At 51.0% G+C, this 10,763-nt stretch overlaps 1 pseudogene; it reads left to right on the top strand.

Annotated features, from left to right (window-relative positions):
• The first annotated feature begins 1,614 nt into the window (after positions 1-1,614).
• Positions 1,615-2,252, top strand: LOC103269413 (annotated as a pseudogene).
• Positions 2,253-10,763: the final 8,511 nt, after the last annotated feature.

The following is a 10,763-nucleotide window of genomic DNA, read 5'->3' on the forward strand; positions in this document are numbered from 1 at the left end:
ATGAAGAATGAATGTGAAGCACTCTCTAACTCCAGAAGTGTGTTACCCACAGGAAGTACTGCTGGTATGACTTCTTGCCTGTCCGGGGAGCAGTCTTCTCCACCCCCCATCCTCCACTGTCCATCCTCGAATTTGCACATTTGCTGACCAAGCCCCTCTCCCTGCCCCCCATCTGCTCGATGTCAGTCCACAATCCTGCCCTTTGCCCATTGCCTGGTTCCTCTAGGTGGTCTCCCCCTTTCCGGAGCCCAGAGTCCACTGTAGGAAAAGGCAGTATATTGTCTGCACCAATTGATCATGAACCCCTGAGCCTGGGAAGGAGGCTGGCTAGAACCCCACTCCCAGTCATCACTGTCACCATCAGGCAGTCCCAGGAATGCAGTCTCTCCCCTCCCCCAGCCCTTGGTCACATTTCACCTCTTGCATTAGCCTCGCTCCTAACCCATATCCAAATTTGGCCTCCCTGCAGCCTTCATGCCTGCTCACTCTCCTCCCTGCCAGGGCCAGGTTGGTGAATGATTATACAAGAAGACTCTGGTCAAAGCAAAACATCCGTCTGGGAAGCCTTTCCCCACCAGCTGGTCTGGGTCTGGCCTTCCCAAACTCTTTATGTTCTTGTCTTCTGTGCAGGCATACATTCATTTCAAGCTCCCACCAGCTTAGTGAGGCCAAAGGACAAGGATATTAACACCCTTCAAAGAGGAGAATATAGGCCCAGGGCCCAGCCACAGTCACATAGTGGCCGAAGCTCCCCCGCCCCCACCCAACTCACCCTACCCTCATGCCAGTGCCCTCTGTTGTTCTCAATGTTGCTGGCTCACAAATAAGAAATCGCTTTGGGAAGCATACCGTGTGCTGCCCACACCCAGGGCATGCTGGACCCAAGCCGGCACAGGGAGGGCGGTGCTTGGGTGCTCAGCATGGGGCTGAGTCAAAGTAGGGGGAGTGAAGGCTGCAGGGAGCACAGTGTAAGACAGATGACCAGCAGATGGAGACTTCTGGTATTCTTTTTTTTTTTTTTGGTGTCGGAACCCGGAGACTTCTGGTATTCTAAATGTGCATTCATCAGAAAAAGAGGGAACGGGCATTCGTGAAGCCCAAACCACATGCCATTTCAGATGCTATTTCTTTAAATCCCACAATAGTCCTATGAAAGAGAATGATTATTATGTGGCAGTCACTGTTCCAAATAGAACATTAATATAAGCCATGCCATGATCCAGTTATAACCCGTATGAGGCACTTCTATGTATACACCTCATTTAATTCTCCTAGCAAATACATATGGTAGCAACTATCATCACTTTCATTTTACAGATCAGAAAGTTGAGGCTGGGTATGATGGCTCATGCCTATAATCCCAGTGCTTTGGGAGGCTGAGGCGGGAAGCCAGGAGTTCAAGTATGGACAACATAGTGAGATCTCATTTCTTCAATATTTTTTTTTACGTTAGCTGAGTGTGGTGGCCTGCCCCTATAGCCCTAGCTCCTCAGGAAGCTGAGGTAGAAGGGTCGCTCAAGCTCAGGAGTTTGAGGTGAGCTATGCTCCTGCCACTGCACTCCAGCCTGCATGACAGAGCAAGATCCCGTCTCTCAAAAAAAAAAAAAGAGTAGCTGCAGCTCTAGAAAGATGGCAGAGCAAGAGCAAAGAGGAAAGAAAAAAATCCTTTTGGTTCCAGAAAATCTCCTGAAACAGAGGAAGGCATCAAGCTCTCAAAACCACCCAGGCAAAAAAAGGTGCTTTTGGCAAAGGAGGAGCAGAGAAAAGGAAAAAGGTAGGGGTTTAAGCGATTGGAATCCTTCCTCGTGATATGATTCCTGGTGGCAGAAACGTGACAGTGTGTGTCTCAGAAGACTAGAGGTGAAACCTCATGCCTCGAAATTGCCAGAAAAACATCCCTTGGCCTTTGTTGTACAAATCCAAAGGATCAATGGGGTGAGTTCACTGGTGCAGAGGACCATCGCAAGACTTTGCCTGAAGAAAATTTTTGGTGGTATCTTTGTCAAAGTCACCCTCCAGAGCCTAAAAATGCTGTGTATTGTGGAACCGTATGTAACCTGGAAATTTCCAAATCTGAAGTCTGTTCAGGAACTCATTTCGAAACGTGGACAAGCCGAGGTCAAGAATAAGACCATCCCCCTGACAGACAACACAGTGACTGAGGAGCACCTGGGGAAGTTTGGTGTCATTTGCTTGGAGACCTCATTCATGAAATTGCCTTCCCGGAAAAGCATTTCCAGGAGATCTTATGATTCTCACACCCTTTCCAACTCTGAATGCATCAATCAATTCATCCGCCAAAACTAAACCCAGAATATCTGAAAACTCAGTGCATTGAAGCATGTGTTTTGTTTTTTGGAATTGTTATCAAGTATCTTCAGAGTAGATTACTTGGGGCTCTTTCTTCAAAAACTGGAAGGGAAGGGTCAGGGAAAAGTCAGAAGTTTATGTTCATGGCAGGCACCTCTCATCACAGTCCAGTTCCAAGGAAAATCCCAATGTTCTCCACATTGGCTGCCATCGCCTCCAAAATCACATCTTTTATCCTGGGGTTCGGTCGGTCGGTGAATGAATAACGCAAGCATACATACAAGGCTCCCCAAGACTCCTACAGCTGTGGACCAAGCCCGGGGCATACTTAAATCTGGGGGGGTCCCTTGGGCCTTACTTTGAAAAGACTTGAAATACAAATAGGAACAAGAGCACAAAAACGAAAACAAAAACAAAACAAAACAAAAAAACCCTGAAGCCTAAGTCTGGCTTCCGAGTTCCTCCACCATCCCTCCATCTACTCCTCTGTCTTTAGCTCTGACTTACAAGAGACAAGCAACGAAAGGTGGAAGGGCAGGGCGGGAACCCAGGCTTGGCTGAGACCCCGAAGTGCATCGTGCCGCATCATGCACATTGACCTTACTGCCGCTCTCACCTAGGCACAGACATCCTCGGCTGCTCTGGAGGCTGGTTTCTTGTCTCAGGGAGTCCCTGCTTTCTCCTTCACCCTCTCTGTATCTGATAGGACTGATCAGTCACCAGTCGGTGTGGGACACTCTCTTCAGGCAGTGCCCTTGGGCCGGCTCACAGCCCTGACAAGTTCATGGTGGCTGCCTAGAATCTGGTAAACTGAGGCTGAGGTGATGGGCGCTGAGATGGGCCACCTGTGGTGGAGGTGACAAGCGCTCTGGGCCTCGGGGAAGTGGGGTCAGGGTGACCTTGGCTCCCAAGCTTAGCCAGTCCAGTACGAAGTCAAAGTGGGGAGTTGGGGGAGCTCAGGAGTGCAGATAGCTGGCAGCCTGAGTCACAATTCAGGGGATGAGAATATCAAACAAGGGGTAGAAAAGGACGACCTGGGATCTTGAACGTGGAATCTCAGCTCTGCCTCTTTCCAGCTGTGTGTCTTTGAGCAAGTCACTCAACCACTTTGCATCTCAGTTTTCTCATCTGTAAAGTGCTGATAATATAATATGTACCTGCTTTGGAGGGATGATTCTGAAGAGGTTAAGTGTTAGCCCATTTAAAGTACTTTGAGTAGTGTCTGGCACTCAATTCATGTTAACCATGTGTCTTATTAGATATAATGATGTATTTACTATGATAATTATTATTGCTAACACATACTGCATATGTACAAGGATTCACATACACATCCGAGAAGCCTCTCAAGATCTATTTTGCTGGGTCAATTCTGTTATCAGCTTTTTTTGTCCAGCCAGTGTCTGCCAGGCTAGACACAGCTAGCCTGAGGGGGGGGTGGCATCTGTCTGCTCCAGGGACACGGGTCCTTCTAGCACAGACCCTTCTGAGGTCAAGGCATTTGTCCACCTGCCCGATGGCTGGCAGTGGCCCTCACAGTAGTGCTTCATCTTTCTTGGAGCAAACATTCCTCTGGTGACTCCCCAGAAGCCCACAAACTTTCTTAGTTCCTCGCTGCAAGCCAAACTCATTCTCTTCATTTTCTCTACTACTTGCATGCTAGTCTCTTTGCAGGACAGTTCCTTAGCATGGAATGCCAGCAGGGAGAGCACTAGCATCTATTGTGTAATTCCTGTGCACCAGGCACTCTGTAGAGGTGCTAGCGTTTTGTTTAACCCTCCCAGGACCTCTGTGGGGTGCCCTTCTCTTGACCTCACAGAAGCAGAAACAGACACCGAAAGGTCCAGTCACATGCCTCAGGTCACATCGCTAGAAAGGGGTGAACTAGGACAGAAGCCCAGGACTGTCTGGTCATTTCCGCTGTGGGCGGAGTCTTCCTTGGCAGTGTTGTAATCCTGGCTATAGCTGGAATCAGGATGGTATGTGCATTCTGCACTCTTGGTGGACACACAAATGCCCTTCGATCCCAGGTGGTTGGATTGGGCTATCCACGGGACATATATATTCTTAAATAAATGTGAGGGGAGAGGGAAGGAGTATGCACCCATATTTCTGCAAGATTTTGGAAGTTAGCATATGTGCCCTGAAGGAATCCTGGAAGCTTATGTAGTGTTCCTCTCAAGGTTGATGCCACTGAGTAGAGACAGAAGGTTTATTTGCCTCCTGGCCACCCCCTGTTCAGGCTTTGGGAAACACCAAGCCCCAGAGAACATTAGGAGGACATGGTCAGAGAGAGAGAGAGCTGGCCCGACTCCAGCAGCAAGAAGGGGCCTTGTTAACAGCATTCCTTCATCGAGGATCAGGGAGGCAGGACCAGAACTAAGGACAAGGGTCACAGACTCACATGCCTAGAGGGCCTGGCAGGTGACATAACTAGGATGAAGCCAGAGAGAAAATCATATGCGTGTATTGGGTAAGTGGTAGTGAATGGGGTTAGCTGAGAGGATGCACCCATCTACAGGCGCCAGATGGTTAGTGTTAGGCCTAGAATTTGGTCCCATGTGTCAGCTTCTCTGATTTTTCAAGAGAAGCTGTAAATCTAGATTTATGTTAAAAAAAAAAATCTTCTGGCTTGGCACAGTGGCTCACGCCTATAATCCCAGCACTTTGGGAGGCCGGGATGAGAGGATTGCCTGAACCCATGGGTTCTAAACCAGCCTGGACAACTTGGCGCGACCTCATCTCTACAATAACTCAAAAAATTAACTGGGCATGGTGGCGCATGCCTGTAGTTCCAGCTACTTGGAAGGCTGAGGTGGAAGGATCACCTGAGCCCAGCAGGTCGATGCTGGGGTGGCTGTGAGTGTGCTATTGCACTCCAGCCTGGGCAACAGATTCCAACTCAAAATAAAAAAAATCTTGTAATGTTTAAAGTGTGATTGTGTTATAAAGCATTGTATTGGTCAATGACAACACATTCATAGAGTAGCTGTGTCTTGGGAAACACCAGTGACAACCTCCTGTAAGGCACAGTGCTTCATTTAATCCTACAGACCTCGGGCCTGTGCCTTCCAGAGATCAGGCAGACAGTATCCTCTTCTCAGACTTATTAATCGGCACCTATCAGTGACTACGTGATGGGGCGATGGGAGAGCTTTAGTCTTCTTCCCCCTTACCTTCGTCTGCCCTGAAATATTGCAGCATGAAATCCAAGTAAAAACTGGTCTTGATCTGCAAACTCAGCTTTCAACACCAACCACTTTACCCACCAACCACTCCTGAGTCGGCCCTGTCCCCTTCACAGTGAGGCTGGAGTAGTCTGGGGTGCCAAGGAGCTGCCCTCACGTGAAGCCTTAGGTGGGATGCAGAACTGGCTGTTTGTAACCAGCCCCTAACTCACAGCAGTATGAACATGATGGTCTCTCCACTCATGTCCTAGTTGGGATGGAGGCTGTCTCAGCTGGCATGTTTCTGAGCCATAAGACTGTCCAGGACCCCAGCTCCTCCTGTCTGGGTGCTTTGCTATCCTCCAACGTGCCCTTTGATGTCATGTTCCATGATGGTTCACACCAGTCTGTATTCCAGCCAAAAGGAAAAGGGGTCTGGGAGGCACGCCTCTTCCCTTTAAGGATGCAACCAGGCTGTTCCATATAGCCTTCTGCTCATATCCTGTTGGTCATCAGTTTGTCTTATGGCCACATCCAGCTGCGAGGGAGGTTAGCAAATGTGGTCTTTTGATTTGGGGGACCATGTGTCCAGATAAAACTCCATGGAAAATTTCTACAGATGAAAGAGAGAAAGAGAGAGAGAGAGAGAGAGAGAGAGAGAGAGAGAGTGTGTGTGTGTGTGTGTGTGTGTGTGTGTGTAGGAGAGGGAAAGGTTGATGTTTCAGCCACACTCCCTGTTAGAACTTTGTTTCTGATACAAGTCCCCTTGGAAGGGAGCTGGAGTGAGTTCCTAGGCAGCAGTATGAAGTCTACAAAGGAATAGTCAGGTATCTGATTAGGGAGAAGTCCAGGGCAGGGAACAGGAGCCAGACTAGGAAGTTGGAGGTTGGGATGAGAAAGAGGCCTCAGGATGTGTCCAGGGTTCAGGTCACCAGCTGTTGCTTTTCTGGTTTGCAGAACAGTGTGTGGAGCCTCTGTTCCTTGGATACAAGCCAAGGGTAGGTAGAAATCTCATGAAATGTGGAAATATTAGTTATACCCCCTACAGATTTCCTGTACTAACTCTGATGGATTGGAGTGGGGTAGGGGTGTGGTGTGGTGGGACGAAAAGCAAAGCCAGCAATCCCTGTGACAGAAACACAAAAGAGCTTTGCAATATATAAAATTCCCTCTGGGGGGCAGTGCTATACTCACTGGGAACCACTGGCTAAAGTCACTAGGGGGTGAAACTGATACCCAGAAGCCAAGTGCAGTGTCCACTACACCAAATCCAGGCCAGTCCGGTGCACACACCGGGAATACGTAGGTCAGTAAGACAGCCTTGGTCTCTCCCCTCATTGGCCAACTCCACAGTTCAACTAGACATTAGACAGATAATGCAATATCTATTCCTTACAATTGTGATGTGTGCTGAGAAGGAAAAGTACTGCTGTGCTGTCGTTTGCCAGAGGAACCCCACCTAGTCCAAGATGTCAGGGACTACTTCCCTGGGAGAAGTTATGTTTAAAAACAGGCCTGTGACTCAACCTGTAATCCCAGCACTTTGGGAGGCTGAGGCAAGAGGATTGCCCAAGCCCGTGGGTTCAAGACCAGCCTGGGCAACATGGTGAGACCTCACGGCTACAATAAATAAAATACTGAGCCTGCGGGTTCGAGACCCACCTGGGCAACTTGACGAGACCTTATCTCTACAATAAATCAAAAATTAGCCGGGCGTGGTAGCGCGCGTCTGTAGTTCCAGCTACTCAGAAGGCTGAGGCAGAAGGATAGCCAGAGTCCAGCAGGTCGAGGCTGCGGTGACTGGGAGCGGCCACTGCACTTCAGTCTGGGCGACAGAGTGAGATTCCAACTCAAAATAAATAAATAAATTAATTAATTAAATAAAATTTTAAAAAATAAATAAAATAATTAGCTGGGCGTGGTGGTATGCGCCTGGAAAACTGAGGTGGAAGGATTGCCTGAGCCCAGCAGGTTGAGGCTGAGGTGGCCATGAGCATGCCACTGCACAGCAGCCTGGGTGACAAGAGTGAAACTCCAATTCAAAAAAAAAAAGAAAAGAAAAAGAAAAAAGGCCTGAAGAATGAATGGGGCTGGTTCTGCAAAGAGAGAGAAGAGGGACAGGCAGTTGTAGCAGAGGCGACGGCAGACCTCAGACCTGAGAGGGAACTTGGCGTGTTCTAGAAACTGACGAGCCACTGGAGCTGAAGCTTAGCAATGGGTGGAGTGGTCTGAGGAAAGGAATCATTCCAAGAGCACAGAAGGCCTTGGGATAACGTCTTAAGAAGTTTTCAGCAGAAGAGCGATCTGATCATATTTGTTTTAAAATCACCCAGCTGCATGGCCAGAGTGGTTGTGAAGTGACCGGGGAGGAGGTATCTGCACGACCTAGGGAGGAGAGGGTGGTGATAAGCCTCGGTGGATGCTGTCAGTGCATAGATGATACCAAATCATGAGAGTCAGTAAAGATGACTTAGGCTCCCAGTAACTAAAATACTGGCTCAAACAGACTTAAATGATAACAAGTCTCAAGTGACCAGCTCACCTAACTGGTGCTCAAGAAACACAGCAAGCTCCGGGCACATACACTCCACAACCCCACGGTATCATCCTGAATCCAGGCAGACTCCCTTTTTCTCTGTGGTCTATTGTCTATGGTATCTGCTACATCCTCAGACTGGTCAGCAGCTGGATCTAGATGCTTCCTTATGAACACGAAGCTGGAGAAGGAGTTGGGCTTCTCTACATGGCATGTAAGTCAGTCCCTTCAGGGGAGCAACTTAGGACACAAGCCCATTGTCAGAACAAAAGCCATTGCCGGGAGATGGGCTCAGACAGAGTGGCATCCACCCTGGAGCCGGGCCTGTTTTCTGCTAGAGAGAGGAATGGGGTCTGGATGTTGGGGAGGAACCAGGTGTTCACCTCATCCTGAGGGCAGATGAGAGGGTAGAGTTAGGAGGAAGGGGAGAGGGTCTAGGCAGCTAGAGAAGGTGCCAGGGAGAGGACAGCCAAAGACTCCTCTCCTTCCTGTCCTCAAACCGCAGGCTCAGCCCAGCTGAAGCTGTTGGCTCCTTCTCTGGCTTCCACTCCTTGAGAGCACTTCCTTCCCACCGTGCCTTTAGGTGTTGTTGCTGCCCTCTGTGGCCTCCAACTCCCTGACCGTGAGCCTTCTGAGGGCGGGGCTGTGATTTATTCCCAGGAAGTCAGAGGTGACTGATGGTCGTGTGTGGGATTCATTTATTCTTTCAGCCAATCATTTGGAAACTGTTTATGGAGAATCGGCTTTGGTCTAGGTGCTGTTCCAGGTGCTGACGATACAGCTGTGAAAAAAACAGACGAAAACCCCTGTCTTTTCAGAGCAGACATTCTTCTGGGGAAGACATCGATTACACAGGGATTGGCGCTCGGGAGAAATAAAGCTCTCAAGGGAGATGGAAGACAGGGAGTTGCAATTTTCAAGTGGGTTGGTGGCCCGAGGAGGTCCCCTCTGAGTGGCTAGCTGAAGGAAGGGAAGGGCTGAGGATGACAGCCGGAGGGAATAGCCAGCAAAGCCCACGAGGAGGCGCTGACCTTACGTGTCTGAGGACCCACCAGAAGGCTAACGTGCTTGAAGCAGGCTGGGGCCTGGGTAGATTGGCTGGAGAGGAGATCAGCGAAGTCAGGCAGGGCTTTAGAGGTCGTGCAAAGCTTTGGGTTTTGCTCTGAGTGAGGTGGGCGCTGTCGGGGAGCTTTGAGTCAAGGAGTAACACCAGGTTTTGAAGATTGGATGGAGAAGAGACTGTGAGGATCCAGGGAAGAGCAGGAGACATATAGGGAGTCTCTTGCAATGATTCAGGCACGTCACGACAGTGGCTTCCTCCAGGGTGCTTCCAAGATGGGGAATTTTGGACATCTTTTGAAGGAGAGTGGATGGGATCTGCGGTTTTGGTGGCATGGGGTTGAAGGTTGAGGGTTCAAGAGAGAATGGAGGAGAGAGACAAGACGAAAAGTACAGACAGCCCCTTCAAAGCGCATTATTGTGAGAAGAGAGAAATGCCTGGGAGCTGAAGGGAACATGGAGTCGAGGGTGTGCTTTTGGAAGAGCCGAAACATCACATTCCCAGGCTGATGGAACGCTCCAGGCAGGGAAACTTCGTGATTTAGGGGAGCGGGGGACATGACTGGAGCCTTATCACCAAGTGGGCGAGAGGGGATGGCATCTGTGCCTACGTGGCCTGTTGGTCTTAGGGGTGTGGATGGTTCATGCATAAAAACAGGAGAGAAGGCAAAGGATTTGGGCCCAGATGCTGAGGGGGCCGAGGGAGTCGGGGAGCCCCGTGAAGTCATCAGCTAAGCAAAGAGGAAGCAAGCTGTGAATGAGAAGGGGCAAGGCCGTGTGGAGGGCTTGGGGAGAGAGGAAGGTGTGACACAGTGGGTCACCCAGGAGAGAGGGAGGCTGATGAGCCTGGGGAAATGGGGTACGACCGCCCACGGCTGTGAGGGCTCACCGGAGTCAGGGGTCATGACTGTCAAGTGGCGGCCCTCAGGTCCGGCGTGTTAGTCTCCAACACAGTGGTCAGGGGCAGATGTGGAGCGGGCAGACAGGTTCACCAGGGTATGGTTTAGCTGTGCGAAAATGCTGTGTGCCTCAGAATAAGAGGGGAAAAAGCGAGTGTGTTTGTTGTTGCTGTTTCGTTTTCCTTTGTTTTTCTAGAAAGCAGGATTTGAGAGGACAGAAAAGCTCCCACAGTGGGAGGGGACGCGAAGGGGCTGCCTGTGGTTTTTGTCGTTAAAGGCCGAGTCTCCCTGTCGCCCAGGCCGGAGTGCTGCGGCACCATCCCGGCTCACGGCAGCCGCGCCCTCCCGGGTCCAGGGGACGCTCGGCCTCAGCCTCCAAGCAGGCACGACGCCTCGCTAACGTTTCGGTTTTCTGTAGAGACCAGTTCCCCGGCTGGCCTCAGATGTAGCCTCAAGCGATCCTCCCGCCTCAGCCCCCCGCGGCGCGGGAATCCGAGGCGCGAGCCCGCGGCCCAGCTGGGAGCTGGGGTTGGGTGCGGCCGCGCGTTCCGGCGAGCAAGGAGGCCGGTGAGCCGCGGAGGTCGGGGGGCGAGGACGAGGCGGCCCGGCCGGTGCGGGGCGCCGGAGTGCCGGGGCGTCGAGCTGCGAAGCCCCGGGCCCGGCGGCGGAGAAGTTCCCAAGCTGGAAAGGAAGCGGGCGCCAAACGCGACGGCGCGCGGCGCGCTCACCGCCCCGGGCCGCACCGCAAGCCGCTTTCCCCGCCGTGGAGGCCGGGAGTGCAGCGATGGTTGG

This window comes from Carlito syrichta, unplaced genomic scaffold (genome assembly GCF_000164805.1).
Source record: "Carlito syrichta isolate Samal-C Ts95f unplaced genomic scaffold, Tarsius_syrichta-2.0.1 Scaffold309248, whole genome shotgun sequence".
Taxonomy (NCBI): Eukaryota; Metazoa; Chordata; class Mammalia; order Primates; family Tarsiidae; genus Carlito; species Carlito syrichta.